General features: G+C 44.8%; 1 long non-coding RNA gene across 1 annotated transcript in view; it reads right to left on the reverse strand.

The window, feature by feature from the left end:
* LOC102487386 (uncharacterized) overlaps positions 1 to 7,335 on the reverse strand; it is a 13,278-nt gene extending 5,943 nt beyond the window's left edge. The window contains exon 1 of the long non-coding RNA XR_334413.3: positions 7,247 to 7,335. This is a non-coding gene — a long non-coding RNA (uncharacterized LOC102487386). The remainder of the gene's footprint in view (positions 1 to 7,246) is intronic.
* Between the last annotated feature and the right edge of the window lie 26 nt (positions 7,336 to 7,361).

Consider the following 7,361-nt stretch of genomic DNA (forward strand, 5'->3'; position numbering starts at 1 on the left):
CGCGGCGCGCGCGCTCGGGCGGCTGGGATGGGACCGGGAGCGCTCGCGTCCCCTTCCGCAGCCGCGAAGCGGGAGGAGCGGTGGGTGGGGCGAGCGGGAGTTCGGGTCCTTAGCAGAGGGGTCCGAGCTGGCTTCGCAGCCTGGATGGTGACCGGGGAGGTGGAGAAACGGGGACAGCGAGGTCACGTGCCCCGGATGCGGCTCGGACCTCAGTTTATCTCTCTGTAACCCGAGATGGGGACCGCTGGAGGAGGAGCCGGGGTCTCAGGCGGTAGTTTTCTATTTAAAGATGAGAAAAAGGATATTGGGAAGATTGCCTTATAATCTCTGAAGGGATGATGTGGCAGAGAGTGAATCCACGTGTTTCTTTGCGTGAGCGGTATATCACCAGATTCAGTCAGTATAGAAAACAATTTAACTTGTGACCAGTAATCACAACGTCAACCTAAGAAAATGATAGGGAGGCAACATGAACAAGCGAGGCTGAACTTATTCCAGCCAAAATGAGAAAGATCCCTGGACACACTGCATCCAAGCTACCCCCAGTGGTGTGGGCTGAGGTCTTACAGGACGGAAGGTAGCTTTCTTTGGTTTTATTTATGATTGTTTTGGAGAGATTTTTGCTATAGGGCACCTGTGCTTGCCGGAGACACAGAGAGAGAAAGAGAAAGAAAGCGAGAAGTCGGCCCCCAGGGGGAACCGCCATGCTGCAGTCCCTTCTCCATTCTGCTCTCAAGATGTTGGGCACTGCACACAGGCCCAGCAGAGAGTTTCAAGCCTCTGGTCTAAGACAGGGGACTCACACTGCGATGGACCACGTAGGAGTCCAGAGCCTTAGCCACTGTGCCACCTGCTGGCCAGAGAAGGTGATGTTAAAGACAGAAAGTCACAAGAGGGAAGGGAAAGTGATGGCCTCACATTGATCAGAAGCTATACCCAACAGTCTTGTACAGAGGCCATGGGGAAATATCTGATAAGGTAAGGGAGACTATTTTGTAATCACTCATGGGTAAGAATGGGAGCTAATCATGGAAAAATAAACATAGACAGAGAAACATGGACTTGATACTTAGGCAGTGCTAAGGAAATAATTCCCTTGGGAAGCTGGATGGGCTTCAGAGACAGGATAGCTCAGAATAAGCTTTGTCCAGGCGTGTTGACATTTTTCAATCTTAATCCTCAGGGAGTGGCTAAAGACAGTTGTTCTCTTTTCTGGCAGTTTAGGTCAACAGGTTGATAGGGAATATTGGAGCAAAGTCCTCTCCTGTGTTTTAGAAGAGTAAAGGAACTCAAAGGTGGGTTTACAGTCCAGATCAGCCGCCTTCAATATCCCTGGATCTAGTCTCTGAAGCTATAACCCAATCTTATTCCGGAAGAAATGGGCTCTTTCCATTCATTGTATTTCACAACTCCTCTAAGAATAATCCTGCAGCTATACTGGAACCTGAGCACAAAGCACATTTATTAGTCCATTAAGGGTTTAGTCTAAATGTTCATCGGTAGCAGATAATAAATAAATTATGGTACATCCATAAAATAGATTCTTGTAGCAAGAATCAAGAGGAGCCAAGGTAGTTATGGCTATGAGTAAAGGTTAGTAGATATAGACCTATTTTCAAGCTATGCATTACAGCAATAATCTCTTAACTAGTTCTCGCAACTAGTCCTGCCTTTACTTCTACTCTTACTCCACCCCTGCACTTGTATAACCTCTCCCTGCAGCCAGAATGATCCTGCTATTCATTTAATTTACTTACTTGCTTACTTAAAGTTTATTTATTTAAGGTTTTTAACAGGGCACGTGTGCTCACCAGAGAGAGAGACAGTGAAAATGAGAAATCACCTCCCCTGGGTGGGGGCATGGGGGGAGATGGCCATGTTGCAACCCTTCTCTGTTCTCCTCCTGGGATTTTGGGCATGCACACACATTCTCCCGGCATGATTTTCAAGCTGCCAGGTATGGAACTTGAACTGCAGTCGACCATGTAGGAGTTCAAGGCCTTAACCACCACACCACCTACTGGCCCTCATTTTCTTTCTTTTATGAGAAAAAGAGACAGAGAGCCCTGACAGGCTGGTCATGCTACACGCATCTTCCCCCAGTCCTCCAGCTGGTCAGGATCTTGGGTGGCCATATGGCTGTCATGTTTTCGGTCTGTCGATGTGGCTTCCAGGGTGCTGCACTTCCATTCCCAGCACCTGAGCCCTCAGAGCTGAGCCAGTGACCATTTTAAATGAGAACGTGAGCGTGTCCTTCCTCTGCCTCACACCTTCAAGAGCTTTTCCGTCACTTTTAGAATGAAATCTAGAGTTGTTGGGTCCATGGACCCCTAAGCAAAACTGCCCCTGGGCACCTCTTCAGCTTCATCTTACCATTTTCTTTTTTGTCCATGCTTCAGCCACACTGGCTTTGGGGGTTTTAAGTCAAGTGCCCTTCTGTTTTAGGATCTTTACTCTTTTTAAATACTTTTTTAAATTTTACTATAGGGCATGTGTGTTTACCAGACACACACCACACCCACAGAGAGAGAGAGAGAGAGAAAGAGAGAGAGAGAAAGAGAGAGAGAGAGGAGAGAAAGAGAAAGTGAGAAAGCAAGCTACCAGGTCCAGGACTCAAATCATGGTCAGCCATGTGGCAGTCCAGTGCCTTAACCACCATGCCACTGGCCAGCCCCCAGGACTTTTACTGTTTTGTGTTGGGGCCATTGTTCCACCAGATATCTCTATGGCTTATGTTAGGCCCAGGACATAGCACCCCAAAATATGACTGTTAGGTGATCAGAACGTGCCATCCAAGAATATACTTCTTTGGTTCAGGCCAGCAGGTAGCATGGAGGTTAAGGCGTTGGATCCCACATAGCCGACTCCACAATTCAGGTCCCAGACCCAGCAGCTTGAAAATCACACTGGGAATGAGTGCATGCGTGCCCAAAATCCTGAGAGGAGAATGGAGGAGAAGGGACTGTGGTGTCACCATCACCTCTGGGAGGTGATTTCTCACTTCTAGTCTCTGTCTCTTTCTGGCAAGCCTACATGCCTATAGCAAAACTAAATAATAGTAATAATAATAATTATTATTATATATATACATGTGTGTGTATATACATATAAAACAACCTATAGTTTTGACAATGGATAAGTAAATAGGAGAGAAGCTGCCTTGGGTGGCAGTAAGTACTCTACCCTAGAAGAGATGTCACTGAAGAGTCCTGTGTGAGGTAGGAAATTGGAGAAGATGATTTCCAAAGATCTGCTCTCCCTTCTTTTTTGCCAACTAGAGGAGACACACTTAACCATTTCGGGCCAGAAACACTAAGACATGGGTAGGATTCCACATTTGGGAGGAATGCTTACAGCTAAGAAAATGAGAAGCTGGCAGCAAGATCCATTGTTCCTAACTGAACAAATAAAGTGATCCCAGAATATAAACAAATAGACAAGACCACTTTGCAGTTGGAACAAGACAGAGACAAGGCCACTCTGGTCCCAGAAATATGACTCAACATTCTGCTTTTCTGATGAACATGAATGAGTCCTGCCTTCTTTCCAATGACATATCTAGCCTTATTTTAATCCTCCTGCCCCTTGGGTAGAAATTATTAAGGTACTGTAGTTCTCTTTCCCACTATACAAGATGGCGGGTGAAAAGCCGGCAAGGCGGGATGCTAGGGAGAAGAAGCCTGAAGCCAAGAAGCTGATGCCAGTGGCAAGGTTAAAAAGGATGACCCCAAGGCTAAAAAGTCAAAGAAGGGGAAGCCCCATTGCAGCCGAAACCTGGTCCTAGTCCAGGGCATCAGCAAATACTCCTGATCCACCATGTATTCCAGGAAGGTCATGTATCAGAGGAGATACTTGGCCACTAAATCCAGGATCGAAAAGGAAACAAAGGAGAAGGTTCTTGCCACTATGACAAAACCAGTCGGTGGAGACAAGAATGGGGGTACCTGGGTGGTTAAACTGTGCAAAATGCCTAGGTTTTATCCTACTGAAGATGTGCCTCGAAAGCTGTTGAGCCATGGCAAAAATCCCTTCAGTCAGCATGTGAGAAAGCTGCGAGTCAGCATCACTCCTGGGACCATCTTGCTCATCTGCACTGGATGCCACAGAGGCAAGAGAGTGGTTTTCCTGAAGCAGCTGAGCAGTGGCTTGCTACTTGTGACTGGACTGCTGATCCACAATTGAATTCCACTGCATAGAACACACCAGAAATTTGTTATTGCCACCTCCACAAAAATTGATATGAGCAAAGTGAAAATCCCCAAACCCCGTATCAATGCTTACTTCCAGCTGGTGGCATGGTGATTAAGGCACTGGACACTCCCACATGGCCCACCACGGTTCCAGTCCTGGACCTGGTAGCTTGCTCTCTCTTTTCTTCTCTCTATGTGTCCGTCTTTCTCTGGTTATCTGGTCAAATGAAAATAAATGAATGAATAAATAAAAGTAAATCAATTCTTAAAAAAAAAAAAAAAAAAAAAAAAAAGAAAGAAAGAAAGAAAGAAAAAGAAGCTGTGGGAACCCAGACACCAGGAAGAGAAATGAGATTACAGAGCCGCCGCAAGGGTGATCAGAAAGCTGTGGACTCGCAAATTTTACCAAAAATCAAAGCTATTCCTCAGCTCCAGGGCTACCTGCGGTCCATGTTTGCCCTCACAAATGTTGATTATCCTCACAAATTGGAGTCCTAAATTTCTTGATAAGAACCTAGTTAAATAACTGTTCACAAATAAAAAACAAAAAGAAATGATATCTAATCACTGACTTGTATCCACTTAATTGTCCAATTCAAAACTGTGCTCCACTTCCCAAAGCACTCTTTAGAGTGATCCAGCACAAACCCAAATCCTAAAATAAGCTCTTCCCAGTTACAAATAATTTGTTTCCCTTTTTCTTTTCTTTTTTTCTTTCCTTCCTTCCTTTCTTCCTTACTTCCTTTCTTTCTTTAAGTGCAAAAGGTCACATGTGCTCACCAGAGACAGAGTGAAAGTACCCACCCTCCAATGGTTCATGGTCACACCACAATCCCTTCTCATCATCCATTTCTTTTTGTATTTGATTCTCTTTTAGTTTTTGCCATAGGGCTCATGCACTCACCAGAGAGAGAGACAAAGAGAAATAGTGAGAAGGAAAGTGAGAAATCCTCCGCTAGGAGGATGGCCATGCTGCAATTCTTTCTCTGTTCTTCTCTTGGGGTTTTGGGCACACATATACATGTCCAGTGTGATGTTCAAGTTACCAGGTCTGGTACTCGAACCACGATTGACCATGTGGGAGTCCAGCACCTTAACCACCACACCATCTGCTGGTCCCCTCATCTATTTCTTCATCTTGCTGTGATTTGAGGCAGGTGCACGATGTGCATGTGGACACACATACATACACACACACATTGTGTTTTATAAGGCCTGGTGCTGGAATTCAAACCCCAGTTGACCATGTGGGTCTGGTTTCTTAATCACTATGCTAGGGCCAGCCCTTCCCAATTACCTCATACCAAGACACCTCATGGTTTCTCTGGTGTGAGTTCTTCCTTGTCGGGTAAGCTAAATAAACTTAGTTCTTTTTGACTATGTGTGTGTTCCTGGTGGAATATGATCAATGGATTTTTGTAACTGTCTTGGCTTTCTTCCAAATAGTGTGCAGCAATACTCAGATAGGAAGAAGCAAGTATTTTACGGGTTGCCCGAAAGGTGCAGTGGGCTCGAAGCAATCTGACTTGGGTGAGTGTGTGTGTGTAAGGGTCTTGGGAGAGAGAAGGGCTGAGGTAAGATTTTTCTACCATTAATTATTTCTGTGGCCTTGGGTAAACCATTTCACTTTGAGCCTTTTTCCGTTTCTATAAAAAATTACTTTGTAATATACTTGTAAGGTTTCTTCCAGCTTCAATATTCTAGGATTCCAAACACTACAGGCCCTTATAGTCTCAGACAAAATTTTCCCTATGTTAGTTATTTGTATAACATTGCTGCTTTTTGCATATTTGCATTGTACCTTTGCTATGTTTGTAATTTTTCCACTTCTTTCTTTAAATAAACTCTCACTTCTTACATAAATTTGGGAAGGAAAATTTACATCACTACTTAAATGGCACATCAGCACTGGTTTGTAGACATGGAAGAACTGCTGTAAACACACACACACACCCTTCCAAACAAAACAATATTATAGATATGGTTGCCTGTTGGAAAAATATGGAAAAGCCTTTCTCTGTTAAAAAAAAAGATGGGGGCTGGCTATATGGCTTAAGGGAGCCAGATCCCACATTAACCCCGTGGTTTGAGTCCCAGACCTGCTGGCTTGAGAAACGCCTGTGCATGTGTGGCCAAAATCCCAACAGAAAAGAGAAATGGATGAGAAAGGATTGCAGGTGACCACTCTCTGTGGGGGTATTTTCTCATCTCCCTGTATCTGGTAAGCATGCATGCCCTCTGAGAAAATATTTATTGAAAAAGGGAGATAAATAAACGTTAGATAAATGTTAAATACATGCTGTCCCTAAACAACTAGCCTGATGGTTTGAAACGACATTCTCACGCTCTTGGGGTTACTAAATATCTTGTTAATGCACTTTAATCCCTTCATTTTCCCCAAACAGTGTGCATGTTTAGTAAGCGGTGCTCATCTTTCCAGGGCTAACTAAGATTTGTCCTTCAGTTCTCAGATTACATACAAATTCCTTAGAAAAGACGCCCAAGTCTATTCTCCAATGAAATTACTCTTTCCTTACATAGAAGGGGTTAAGGTAGCTTGTGTGGTGCCAAGGGCAGTGAAAGAATTCACAGACCCACAGAGTAAGCAGAGAAAAAGGTTTGCTCACTTCAAAGGGAGGGAGGGGGTTTATGGTGCTAGTCTTTTCCAGTCTCTGGGCTATCTCATCGTTATCTCTGGTTATCACATTTGACCACTTTGATGTGCCATTTATTTGGTTGGTTGTTATCAGCAAAAGGCAGACTATCAATCTTCATGTCTGAAGGCAGAAACATAGAAAAACGAGGCAGTCACCAGCTGTGAGGTCAAGGAGGGGCCAGCTACCTCCGGAAGGAAGAAGGAAAAACGGCTGAGGCACCTGGGAAGTTTTAGATCTTTCTAATTAAAATGCCCAAGGCAGCTGGGAGGTATTGGATTTACCCTTTCAGTAGGGTAACCCATAACACTCCCTTCACTTCACCGTCCTCATCACGTTATGGCACGGCGCACTCACACTCACTCTCTTCTAACTAAACCACCCATCCACGAGGGTACATACTGGTCTCTCTGTGCACCGCCATGTCCCCAGGTATTGACACAGAAGGGGTGCCCTGCGAACGCCCGGCTCACAGATCCAGCAACCCCAGAGTTTAGCCCCGCCTTCCCCAGCTCAA

The sequence above is a fragment of the Tupaia chinensis genome, unplaced genomic scaffold (assembly GCF_000334495.1).
Source record: "Tupaia chinensis unplaced genomic scaffold, TupChi_1.0 Scaffold000216_1, whole genome shotgun sequence".
Classification (NCBI taxonomy): Eukaryota; Metazoa; Chordata; class Mammalia; order Scandentia; family Tupaiidae; genus Tupaia; species Tupaia belangeri.